Source organism: Papio anubis, chromosome 4 (assembly GCF_008728515.1).
Source record: "Papio anubis isolate 15944 chromosome 4, Panubis1.0, whole genome shotgun sequence".
In the NCBI taxonomy this organism is placed as follows: Eukaryota; Metazoa; Chordata; class Mammalia; order Primates; family Cercopithecidae; genus Papio; species Papio anubis.
The window spans coordinates 92704934-92716843 of NC_044979.1; the positions used below are offsets into that span (position 1 = coordinate 92704934).

The following is an 11910-nucleotide window of genomic DNA, read 5'->3' on the forward strand; positions in this document are numbered from 1 at the left end:
ACCTTGACTTTAGCCCAGTGAAACTGATTTTGGACTTTTCACCTCCAGAACCATAAGACAATACATCTGTTTTGTTAATGCTGCTATATTTGTACTAATTTGTTACAGTGGCAATAGGATACTAATATATTAGTGTAGCCCAAGCCATCTGTGAAATGCATACATTTGCACTCATTTGAACAAGAGACCTCCATATGGGTCTCACATCTCTCTATGTGAAGAGCTTTGTGGAACAATATTCTGGACAGGTAAATGCACAGGGCTAGCAGCCTAGAGGAAGTAAGTGTGGAAGGAAAAGAGTTGGAGAAGAACTGATGGGTACAAGAGACCACATTTGCAGTAGAAAAGACCCAAGGTAAGGGGATGAAGGTCACTGTCGGATACCAGTGCCTCTGCAATGAAGGTTTCCAGGTGAAGACCAACTCCAGTAAAGAGCTTGGTGGAGATCCTGGTCCCTATACTCATTTTTAATTTTTTTTCTCTTTCTTAACTAGCCAATCACAAAACATTTAAATGTGTTTGCTGCACTTACAAACATCTCTAGAAATATGTAATGCATGATTTCAAAATGGGCCTGAACAGTTGTCTGAGTGGGAGGCAAATTCAATTAGTCTGCGTCCTATTGCCTGGTGAGGTGGCCTGCTGGGGATCCATGGGGCAGGCTGGTAGAGAACTGAGCTCTTCTTTCTGGCAGTCATTTAACACTCAGTGAGGTCAAATACTATCACCCCTGGCTCAGACAGGACCCAGGGCTATTAGGGGAGAACAGAATGGCAGGTGCCTGAGGCTTTGAGTAAGGAAGGAGGCGCTCATTCACCTGCATACTGTCTCTGAGTCAGGCTGCCCCAGAGTGCAGGAATCAAGGGCAACAGATCTCTGCTGCTCCTGCCATCATGTGTTCATCCCCTCTGCGGCTGAAGTCACACAGACCTCTAGGTGACCCAATCCTGGCCTCCCAGGCTCAGTTCTGTGTGGAGTCCACAGATGCTGTTCCCCAGACCAAGTGCACAGGGTGCTACCAGTCAAGCCTCCTGTTCTGCTTGACTGGTTCTTCCTGAAATTCCCTTGTTTCACCACACAGAATGTGGTAAAGCTTGCTAATGATTGTAAACTGGAATCCTCTGGCATATATGTGTGGTCTACTCTGCTAAGTGGTTTAAAAAATTACTTATAAAATGCTTCAAACATACAAAAAATATAAGAAATAGTACAATAAACATATATGTACCTGGTATCTAGATTCAATCATTGGTAACATTTTACTGTGTGTGTTTTTGTGGAGAGAGAAAGAGTAAGGGAGAGAAAGGAATTCTGAAATAAATTACAGACATTATCACACTTCAACACTTCACAACTTAGTTTCTTTTAATCTTTCTAATCTACAACAGTCTCCCAGCCCTGGTCTGCTTTTGTTGTTCTTGTATTTTAATGACTTTGACTTATTGAAGAGACCAGGGCAGTGTGTCTTATAAGACAGCTCATATTCTGAACATGTCTGATTGTTTCCTTGTGGTACACATGACGCTTTAAAAATATATATGTTTTTTGAATAAATAGCCTACATTTAGAATTTGGGCAATTTTGTGTAAAATTCTGGATTTCTGGCTTTAAAAACTTTTTAAAAAATCAAAAGACCTGGCAGTGCCTGGCGTGTATTCCTGGCTGGTTGCAATTTGTGGCCCAGTGTATGAGCTGCTGCCTTTGAGAGGGCATCATGTTGTAGCTGAGTGTCAAGTGCTATTCCTTACTGTGTCAAATCAACTGCCAACACACCTCATCCATGTGTGTAGTCCCCAAGGGCGACTGAGTTTATAACTGTATCAGTCCAGGTTCTCCACAAAAACTGGACCAACACACTGTCCATGAAAGCATTTGTTTTAAGGAATTGGCTCACAGGATTATGGGGGCTGGCACGTCCAAAATCCACAGGGCAGGCTGGCATGCTGGTAACTCAAGCAGGATTTTGATGTTACAGTCTCTCAGAATTCCTTCTTCTCTGGGAAACTTCAGTTTTGGCTCTTCAAACCAGCACTGATTGGTGAAGCCCACCCACATTATGGAGGGTAATCACCCCTGCTTAAAGTGAATTCATTGTAGATGTTGACGACATCTACAAAACACCTTCACAGCAATATCTAGACTAGGGTTTGACCAAATGACTGGGCATCACAGCCTAGCCAAGTTGACACACAAAATTGGCCATCACAGTGACTCTGTTTTAGAAACAAACATGAGAATGTTGTTTTTACATAGCTTTCTTCTTCCAAAACCTTTCTCCTGCTTCATATTGGTTTTCCATCGCTGTGTCACAAATTACCACAAACTTAGTGACTTAAAACACAAATTTACTATCTCGTAATTTTCATAGCTCAGAAGTCTGGATATAGTGTAGCTGAATTCCCTTCTCAGGGTCTTCCCTGACTGAAATCAAGGTGGGGCTGCATTCTCCTCTAGGGTTTGAGGTCCTTTTCCATGCTCTCTGGCTGTTGGCAGAATTCATTTCCTTACAGTTGTAGGACTGAACTCTGCCAGCTGGGAACCACTTCCAGCCTTTAGAGGTTATCTACATTCCTTACCACGTGGCCCTTTCTATTCTTAGGCCAATAAAAATATGTCAAATTCTCTGTGTCAAATTTCTGCCTTCCTTGTCAACCACCAGCTGGAGAAAACTCTCTGGTTTTAAAGGGCTTATGTTATTCAGTCAGGCCACCAGATCATCCCCCTTTCTTAAGTAAACTGTGCCATATAACATGACCTAATCACAGGAGTAAACTCTATTACACTCACGGTCCTGCATCATATCCATTATGCAGGAGACGTGTACATGGAGGAGGGTCCAGAATCTTGGGGCCCTCTTAGAATTCTGCCTACCACATGCTTCTTCAAGTTATTTGCAGAAGGTTTTACCCTCTATATTCAAGAAAATAACAGAATTAAAGTGAAATGCTCAAAACTCAATGACTGAGCAAACCCATTTTCCTAATGAGTATAACAAGTAGCTAGTGGCTGAGCAATACCTTCCCACATAAGGAATCAGGAGAACTATCAAATAGAGCCTCGCTAAATAATGCATTCTCATAAAGTGTAAAAGGGATCTCCCTTTCATCTGTCATACAAACTCTGCCTTCAGAGTAAGAGTTTACTCATCTTTTCCCATTCTGAGGTTTATTGGTAGCTTCTTGTAAAACCAGCCTCAGTTGCTCAGTTGCACCCAGCCACACAGACATAAAAGACCTATGAAAGCAAAACCAGAGACCAAACAAAGAGCTGCCCTAACTCTTTTAGCGTTGTATTTTTAAGTGATCACAAAAGGGGGAAGAAGAAAAAAAATCCCAAGCAGAAGCCCACAAATAGAGAGAGTTTATAGTAGTAATTCAAGTTTCTTACACTCAGTTCCTTGTAGATTGTTATTTGGTGTTTTTTTGTTTGTTTGTTTGTTTGTTTGTTTTTGAGACGGAGTCTTGCTCTGTCGCCCAGGCTGGAGTGTAGTGGCCGGATCTCAGCTCACTGCAAGCTCCGCCTCCCGGGTTTAGGCCATTCTCCTGCCCCAGCCTCCCGAGTAGCTGGGACTACAGGCGCCCGCCACCTCGCCCGGCTAGTTTTTTGTATTTTTTAGTAGAGATGGGGTTTCACCATGCTAGCCAGGATGGTCTCGATCTCCTGACCTTGTGATCTGCCCGTCTCGGCCTCCCAAAGTGCTGGGATTACAGGCTTGAGCCATGTTATTTGGTGTTTTTAAGGAAACAGGATGGTGTTTTAAGGAAAAGGCAACCTTAAAGAAGCATGCAAAAACAAAATTCCAGACTTACAGAAATGATGACTGGACCACAAAATGTGTAGTCACACTTACGGGTGTTATCTTTTCATAACTCCTTCCTGTGTTTCTTCTGGGCCATTTTACCAAGAGATGTCATGCATTCATCTGCCAAAAAATACAGTGGCAGCAAATGAGCCACCCTTATTCATCACATTTCTATTATACATAGAGCTGTACACTGGTTATACCACAGTCACTCAGTCCTTGCCCCAGAATATTTTCCCAAAAAACCTTTACAGGAAAGTGAAAAAAAAAAAGAAAAAACAAAAAAGAGGTGCTTCAATTCTTTTACTTTTCTGTTACTGGAAAAACTGAAAAAGGAATCCAGATATCACTGACTGAGAATAACTCATTTTTCTATGATCCAATCTATAATCCTGTGCAACAGAGAAGAATCTAAGCCATTAAAAACTGTTTTGAGTAACGCTTGTATACCTATTTCAGCCTGTTATATGATGCACTGCATTTGACCATCGACTCAGAGATCTGCTGAAATGAACTGTTGGAAGTCCCCCTCGGGAGAACTTTTCCTCATTGAGAAGCCACAAATAATACCTCGCTTGAAGTGTGATTAGAAAAGTTTACAAGGAACTGAAATATTCTCATGAATTTCAATGTTTAATTTAAGCATGTCTTCCCCAAAAGAAATCTAAACAAAAACCTTGCCAAATACCTCTGGTAGCAAGGAGAACTAATAATGGAATCTCCTGCCAAGTGTTCTGAGAGGTTGAGAATAATGATATCCATCTTAAGAGAATTTCTAGGTCGTGGATTTTCCCTCCAATCCCAACGTTTTCAGGAGCTATTTTTTATGCCTAGGATATTTCTTATTATATTTATTAAATGATGAAGAGGAGAGGGGATGGGGGACAAAGAAATAATTAATTGGTTTTCTTGCATGTTGTAACCTAAGGAGAAAGACAGACATGGCATGATGAGGAAGAACATTGGAAGCACAGCCAAGGCAGAGACTAGGAGGAGTCACTGAAAGCAATTAGTCATCCATCATCCCCATCCCCAAAAATCCTGAGTAGGGAACTGGAAAAAGAGTCTTTTGGAGGGGTCAGTGTTCAGAGCTCTTCCAACCAATTTCCTTGCCTCATTTGTAAATTAAAGACACTTTTCATCACCCAGACTTTATTTCAAAGGGAGGTAAGAATAAGGATCTTCTAAACACAGGTCTTCTTGACAACGTAAATTATCATTCCCAGAACTTTCCTTCATGTATTCCAATGTTATTACCACTGTTTACCACAATCACGAGATATTCCCCTAGAGATATCTAAAAGATGAGCCATTTAAGTCAACACCTCCTACAAAGTAAATAACTTCTCAGCTCTCAGCTTTCATCCATCCAACATTTTCTTCTTTACAGTACTCCCTACTCTCCCTCTTGACTAAGGAAAATTAGATTCTCTTCTCTGACTTAGCTTTTGTTTTGCATGAGTGCTCACTTGCTTTTCTTCATTCCCCTGACAGCTCCGTATCCAACAGCATCCCTTCTATGAAGATAATTCTCTTTGACTGAAAGACAAAATTATTTGTTCAGTGTCTATTATATGTTCATGGTGTTGGCCTAGAGACTAAGGCAGAATCTCTCAAGTTTGCCATTATAGACACTTTGAGCAGGAAAACCCCCTTTTTGTAGGGGGCCATCTTGTGCGTTGTAGAATGTTTAGCGTTATCCCTGGCCTCTGTTCACTGGATTTCAGAAGCACCTCCCTCCCCAGCTGTGACAACCAAGAATATCTCCAAACATTGTTAAATGTCCCTAAGGAGTAAATTTGTCCCCATTGAGAACAAGTAGACTAAGGGAATTTCAACAGAAATAGAAGAAAGAGTCCCTTTCCTTGAGGAGTTTAAAATCTTATGGAGACATAGATTGTTATAGAGAAGCATCTTTAGAAATGATTTATGAACTCTTCCTTTTTTATTAGTGAATACATTGAGTGAGGCACAGAGACATTAAGTGATTCGCTCAGTCGTACAACAGAAATATTCCAGAAAACAAAGGTAGCATATAATCAAGCCTAAATTGCATTCGCGTAGACCGCAGATGCTATGAAAACCTAAAGAAGGGAGAGAATAATGCTAGTTGATAGTGGCATGAAAGAGGTAGTACTACACCTCCAAGGATGAGCACTTGAAGGGTGAGATTAGCAGGGAGAAGAAGGAAGGGGATGCCTGGCATGATCATGCATGACCACAGCATATGTAAAGGCTTAAAGGTAAGAGTAGAGCATGGAGCTTTAGAGGAATGAGGCAGGGACTAACTCAGAATGGCCAAAGATAAGGTTGGAGAGGTTAAATGGGTCCAAATTCTGGAGGCTGCTGACCTCCTGGATTAAGTCCAAGATCTGATTGAGAGACCTTCAAAAAATGATTTCTGGCCTCCTCTTGGGGAAGGCAGAAAAACTGAAACCACGCTAATTGGGAGTCAAGAGATTTGGGTTCTAGTCCTAGCAATTCACTGGCAGCTGCGTGACTTGGACAAGCTCATTTATTTCCCTTGGCCCCACTTCCTGCATCTGTAAAATGGGGGTCAAACTGGATGAGCCCTGAGCTCCTTTCCAGCTGTTGCTTGTTCTGATTCACACTTGCTGTCACTTGCACTGATGGCCAAAGAGCTGTTTGCCGCTTGCCCTGATGTGTCTCAGCAGGTACCCTAAGGGGCCCTTGAGGGGAGGGTGCTGTATCTTCTAGCCCAACCACAGGACATCAAATCCACATGTGAGCAGCCTGAATGCAAGGAAATGTGCTGGAGTACCAAATGTTCCTTATTAGTTGCAGTGTTTTCTGTTATTGAATAAGGCCTGCCATTTCCTGACTTTTACTAAACCCAAGATTGCACAGTTTACTGGGTTCAGAAAAAAATAATGTATAACAGCTGAAGGCTAAGTGAAAGAAGAACAAGGTATCTAACATGACATTGTCATATCATTTAGTAAATTCCAACAGACAGTAAAAGGTTAACACCTTTTACTATATATAATTATATATAATTTGACATGGATGAGGGCAATCAAAGAAATAAATTAAGGACTTCTTTTCAATTAAGGACACTGTCAACAAGATTAAAGGACGCTGAAAAATAGAGAAAGAAGGCCACGCACAGTGGCTCACTCCTGTAATCCCAGCACTTTGGGAGGCCAAGGTGGGTGGTCACCGGAGGTCAGGAGTTTGAGACCATCCTGACCAACATGGTGAAACCCCGTCTCTACAAAAAACACAAAAATTAGCTGGGCGTGGTGGCATGCCTGTAGTCCCAGCTACTCTGAAGACCAAGGCAGGAGAATCACTTGAACCCAGGAAGCAGAGGTTGCAGTGAGCCGAGATCACGCCACTGCACTCCAGCCTGGGCGATGAAGCAAGACTACGTCTCAAAAAAAAAAAAAAAATTAAAAAATCTAGAAAGATATTTGTAATGTCTAAAACCAATGAGAGAGGGCAGAGGGCCACTGGAATACATATGGAATTCCTGAAGGTCAAAAAAAGAAAGCAGTCCCAACAGGAAAATCAGCAAAGGCTATAAATGGACAATTTCCAAAAAAGAAAACCAAAAAAACTATCAAGTATACCATTAAATACTCAAAGTAAAAGATAATCAGTAAAATGGAAAATTAAAGAAATGGTGATATTTTGATTTGTGCCTGTTAGACTAGTAGGAAATTAGAAGGCTGTGTAATGGAAAGTGTTAGCAGAATTGTTGGAACTTATGTGCACTGTTGGTGGGACTGTAAACTGGTACAACCAACGTGGAGACAAACCTGCCAGATACTTAGTTTAACAAAGTCTATTCATACCTATGACCTTTGTTGCATGAATATCTGTATTGGTTTCCTTTTTAAGTTTGTTTTTTAAATTTTATTGTAAATTAATAATTTATAACTATATTTATGGAGTACAAAGTGATGCTATGATTTATGAACACAATATGAAATAATTAAATCAAGCTAATTAACATATTTATTACCTCAAATACTTTGATTCATATCAAATATTTTTATCATTTTTTGTGGTCGGAGCATTTGAAATGTATTCCCTTAGCCATTCTGAAATATGCAGTACACTATTATTAAATATATTCACCACACTGTGCAATAAAGCTCAATGAAAAAACACTCATTCCTCCTGTCTAATGGAGACTTCATGCCCTTTGACTATCATGTCTCCATTTCCTGCCCCTGCTCAGCCTCAGTAACCACCACTCTACCCTTTGCTCTATGAATTCGAGTGTTTCAGAATCCACATATATGTGAGAACATGAGGTAATTGTCTTTCTGTGCCTGGTTCATTTTACTCAGCACGTTTTCCAATTCCATCTATGTTGCTGCAAATGACAGAACTGCATGTTTTTGTTTTTGTTTTTTTTGTTTTTTTTGAGATAGAGTCTCACTCTGTCACCCAGGCTCGAGTGCAGTGGCATGGTCACTGCAACCTCCGTCTCCTGAGTCCAAGCAATGGCACGCCAGGCTAATTTTTGTATTTTTAGTAGAGACAGGGTTTCACCATGTTGGCCAGGCTAGTCTCAAACTCCTGGCCTCAAGTGATCTGCCCACCTTGACCTCCCAAAGTGCTGGAATTACAGGTGTGTGCCACCATGCCAGGCTAATTTTTCTATTTTTAGTACAGACGGGGTTTTGCCATGTTGGCCAGGCTGATCTCAATATCCTGGCCTCAAGTGACCAGCCTGCCTCAGTCTCCTGAAGTGCTGAATTAAACACTCCCTGCCTGTTTTTTGTTTCTTGAAATAGGGTCTAGCTCTGTCACCTAGGCTGGAGCGATGCAATCACAGCTCACTGCAGCCTCAAACTCCTGGGCTCAAGGGGGCCTCCCACCTCAGTCTCCCAAGTAGCTGGGACTACATGTGTGCCCCACCATGTCTAATTTTTAGAGAAAAATTTTGTAGAGATGGCGCCTTGCTATGTTGCCCAGGCTGGTCTCAAACTCCTGGCCTCAAGAGATCCTCCCACCTTTACCTCTCAAACTGTTGGGATTACAGACGTGAGCCACTGCACCCAGTTTTTAAAGGTTGAGTAGTATTCAGTTCCATATTTTCTTTATCCATTTGTCTGTTGATGGACACATAGTTGATTCATAACTTGACGATTGCATATGGTGCTGCCGTGAACATGGGAGTACAAGGTAATTTCAAATCTCTTGGGTAAATGCCCAGAAATGAAATTGCTGAATTATATCGTAATTCTATTTTTTTTTTTTTTTTTTGAGGAACCTCCATACAGTTTTCTATAATGGTTGGACTAATTTACATTTCTATCAACAGTTTACAAGGATTCCCTTTTCTCCACATCCTTGCCAAGACTTATCTTTCATCTTTTTGATAATAGCCATTCTGACAAGTATTAAACAGTATTTCATTGTGGATTTAATTTGCATTTCCCTAATGATTAGCAATGTTGAGCATTTTTTCTTATATCTGTTGGCCATTTGTATATCTTCTTTTGAGAAATGCTTATTCAGGTCACTTGCCCATTTTTAAATTGGGTTATTTATTTTATTTTTTAATTTTAAAAATACTCCAACTTATATTTTGTAAGTGGTTTCACTAATGATAACAGTACTAAGATTTATTAAACATTTTTATATACCAGACACTGTTCTTAACACTTGATATAAACCATTTCATCCAATACTCCATATAAACCTATTAAGGAGGCACTACTATTACCACCATTTTCAAAATGAAGAGTATGAGGCACAGAGAGGTTAAGAAACTTTCTCAAGATCACACAGGTAGGAAGTGCAGGGCAAGGATTTAAACTCAGGCAGTCTGACTTTAGAGTTTATAACCACAATACCATATGGCCTCCCCTATGTATAAAAGATGGTTGGTTTTAATATTTTGATACATAAATATGAAATTATGGTGTTTGGGCTGGGCACGGTGGCTCAGGCCTGTAATCCCAGCACTTTGGGAGGCCAAGTCGGGCAGATCACGAGGTCAGGAGATTGAGACCATCCTGGCTAACATGGCAAAACCCCATCTCTACTAAAAATACAAAAAATATATATATACACACACACACACATATATTTATATATATACACATATATATTTTTATATATACATATACACACACACACATATATACATATATATTAGCTGGGCATGGTGGTGGGCGCCTGTAGTCCCAGCTACTCGGGAGGCTGAGGCAGGGAAATAGCGTGAACCCGGGAGGCAGAGCTTGCAGTGAGCCAGATCGCACCACTGCATTCCAGCCTGGGCGACAGAGCAAGACTCCATCTCAAAAATAAATAAATAAATAAATAAATTATGGTGTTTAAGGCCTATGATCAAGTCACTATAGTGAGGGATTATCAAACTGCCACTCATACAGCAGTCTCTGCTTCATTGTCCTGGAACAACATGCTAAATTAACTTTTAACATAGGTATCTGAAAAGCATTGCACCAGGTTTCCCACAGAGCCAAGCAATCTCTGAAGGCCATTGAGAAATTGTCTAGAATCTCCACTGGTAATAAAGTATCTCCCAATCTAATGTCTCACCAGAGTTCTAGGCCTCTGTTTCCCACTCCCTACAGCTCAGCACCTACATATTCTATAATCTCATGCGGCAACACTCTCCTCCTTGTACACCAAGCTCCACTTCACTGTCATATTTTCAATGCCTTGAAGTAATTAAGCTCTTTCCTGCTTTACTTTCCTTATTTATGTTTTCCCTCTGCCTAAAATGCTGTCATTTGACTGAATAAAATAAATAAATGAGTGAATGAATAAATGTATTAATAATGCCAAATTCATTATCATTTTATCCAAACAACTCCTCTTCTGTACCTTTCTCTCTCAAGCACTCACGTCATGCTGGACTTCACTTTCTCCCTCTCCCTGGATATGTGATTAGTCACTATACACAATAGATTCTCCCATGTGAAGTCTCCCACATGTAGCCATTCCTTTCCTTTACTACCCTAGCCTCAACTCATAACACTGGGTGTTTTGTGCAACAGCCTTCTTACTGAACTTTGCCAATACTTCTTTCATTTATTGTTTCACGAATTATCTCCTTTGACTTGAACCTCATGCCAGGCACTGAATTAAGTGCTTTGGAGACAATGATGGATAAGACAGATACATTATCTATTCTCCCAAAGTTTCCCATAGCTTATGTATTTACATGTTATACTACTGAAAGATTAATTTTCCTTAAATGCCACAATTTCCATCCCTTTAAAAATCTTCTATAGCTTCTTGTTATCTAGAGAAAATAGTTCAAAATTCTTAGTCTAATATTTTCATTCCTACAAATTCATCTTCCATTGCTCACTTGAGTATCCCCACTATGCCAGCTATAGATTTCCTGCTTGTAAATGTGCCATACTATCTCCTGCCTTGGTTCTTCTGCTTGAGCCAGTCCCCCTACCTAAAATGCCTTCTCCCTAACTTTTATTTAGGTCTCACTTTTCCCCCTCCAGCTTTACTGAGGTACGGTTGACAAATAAAGATTTTATAAATTTAAGTTGTAAACATGACATTTTGTTATATAAACATTATGAAGTGATTACCACAGTCACACTAATAAACACAGCTACCACCTCACATAGTTACCTGGTTTTCTTGTTGCTATTGCCGCTTTTTGGTTTTGGTGATAAGAACGCTTAAGATCTACTCTTAGCATATTTCAAGCATACAATACCTTATTGTTAACTATAGTCACCATGCTGTACAGTACATCTCCAGAACTTATTCATTTTATAACTGAAAGTTTCTACCCTTTGACCAAAATCCCCCATTCTCCCCCTCCACCTAACTACCGGCAACCACCGTTTTACTCTCAGTTTCTATGAGTTCAACTTGCTTAGATTCTACACGTAAGTGAGATGATTCAGTACATATCTTTCCGTGTCTAGCTTATTTCACTTAGCTTAATGTCCTCCAGGTTCATCCATGTTGTCACAAATGATAAGATTTCCTTCTTTTTTTAAACGTTGAATAATATTTCATTGCAAATACATATAAATATAATAAATATATAAATCACATTTTCTTTGTCAATTTATCTGTTAAAGGACACTTATAATGTTTCCATATCTTGCCTATGGTGAATGATGTTT

The 11910-nt window shown here is 40.1% G+C and overlaps 1 long non-coding RNA gene across 2 annotated transcripts in view; it reads right to left on the reverse strand.

Moving 5' to 3' along the window:
- The window catches only part of LOC116274519, an 81491-nt gene extending 74493 nt beyond the window's left edge, over positions 1–6998 (reverse strand). For both annotated transcript variants that reach the window (XR_004183233.1, XR_004183232.1), the window contains exon 1: positions 3851–6998. This is a non-coding gene — a long non-coding RNA (uncharacterized LOC116274519). The remainder of the gene's footprint in view (positions 1–3850) is intronic.
- Positions 6999–11910: the final 4912 nt, after the last annotated feature.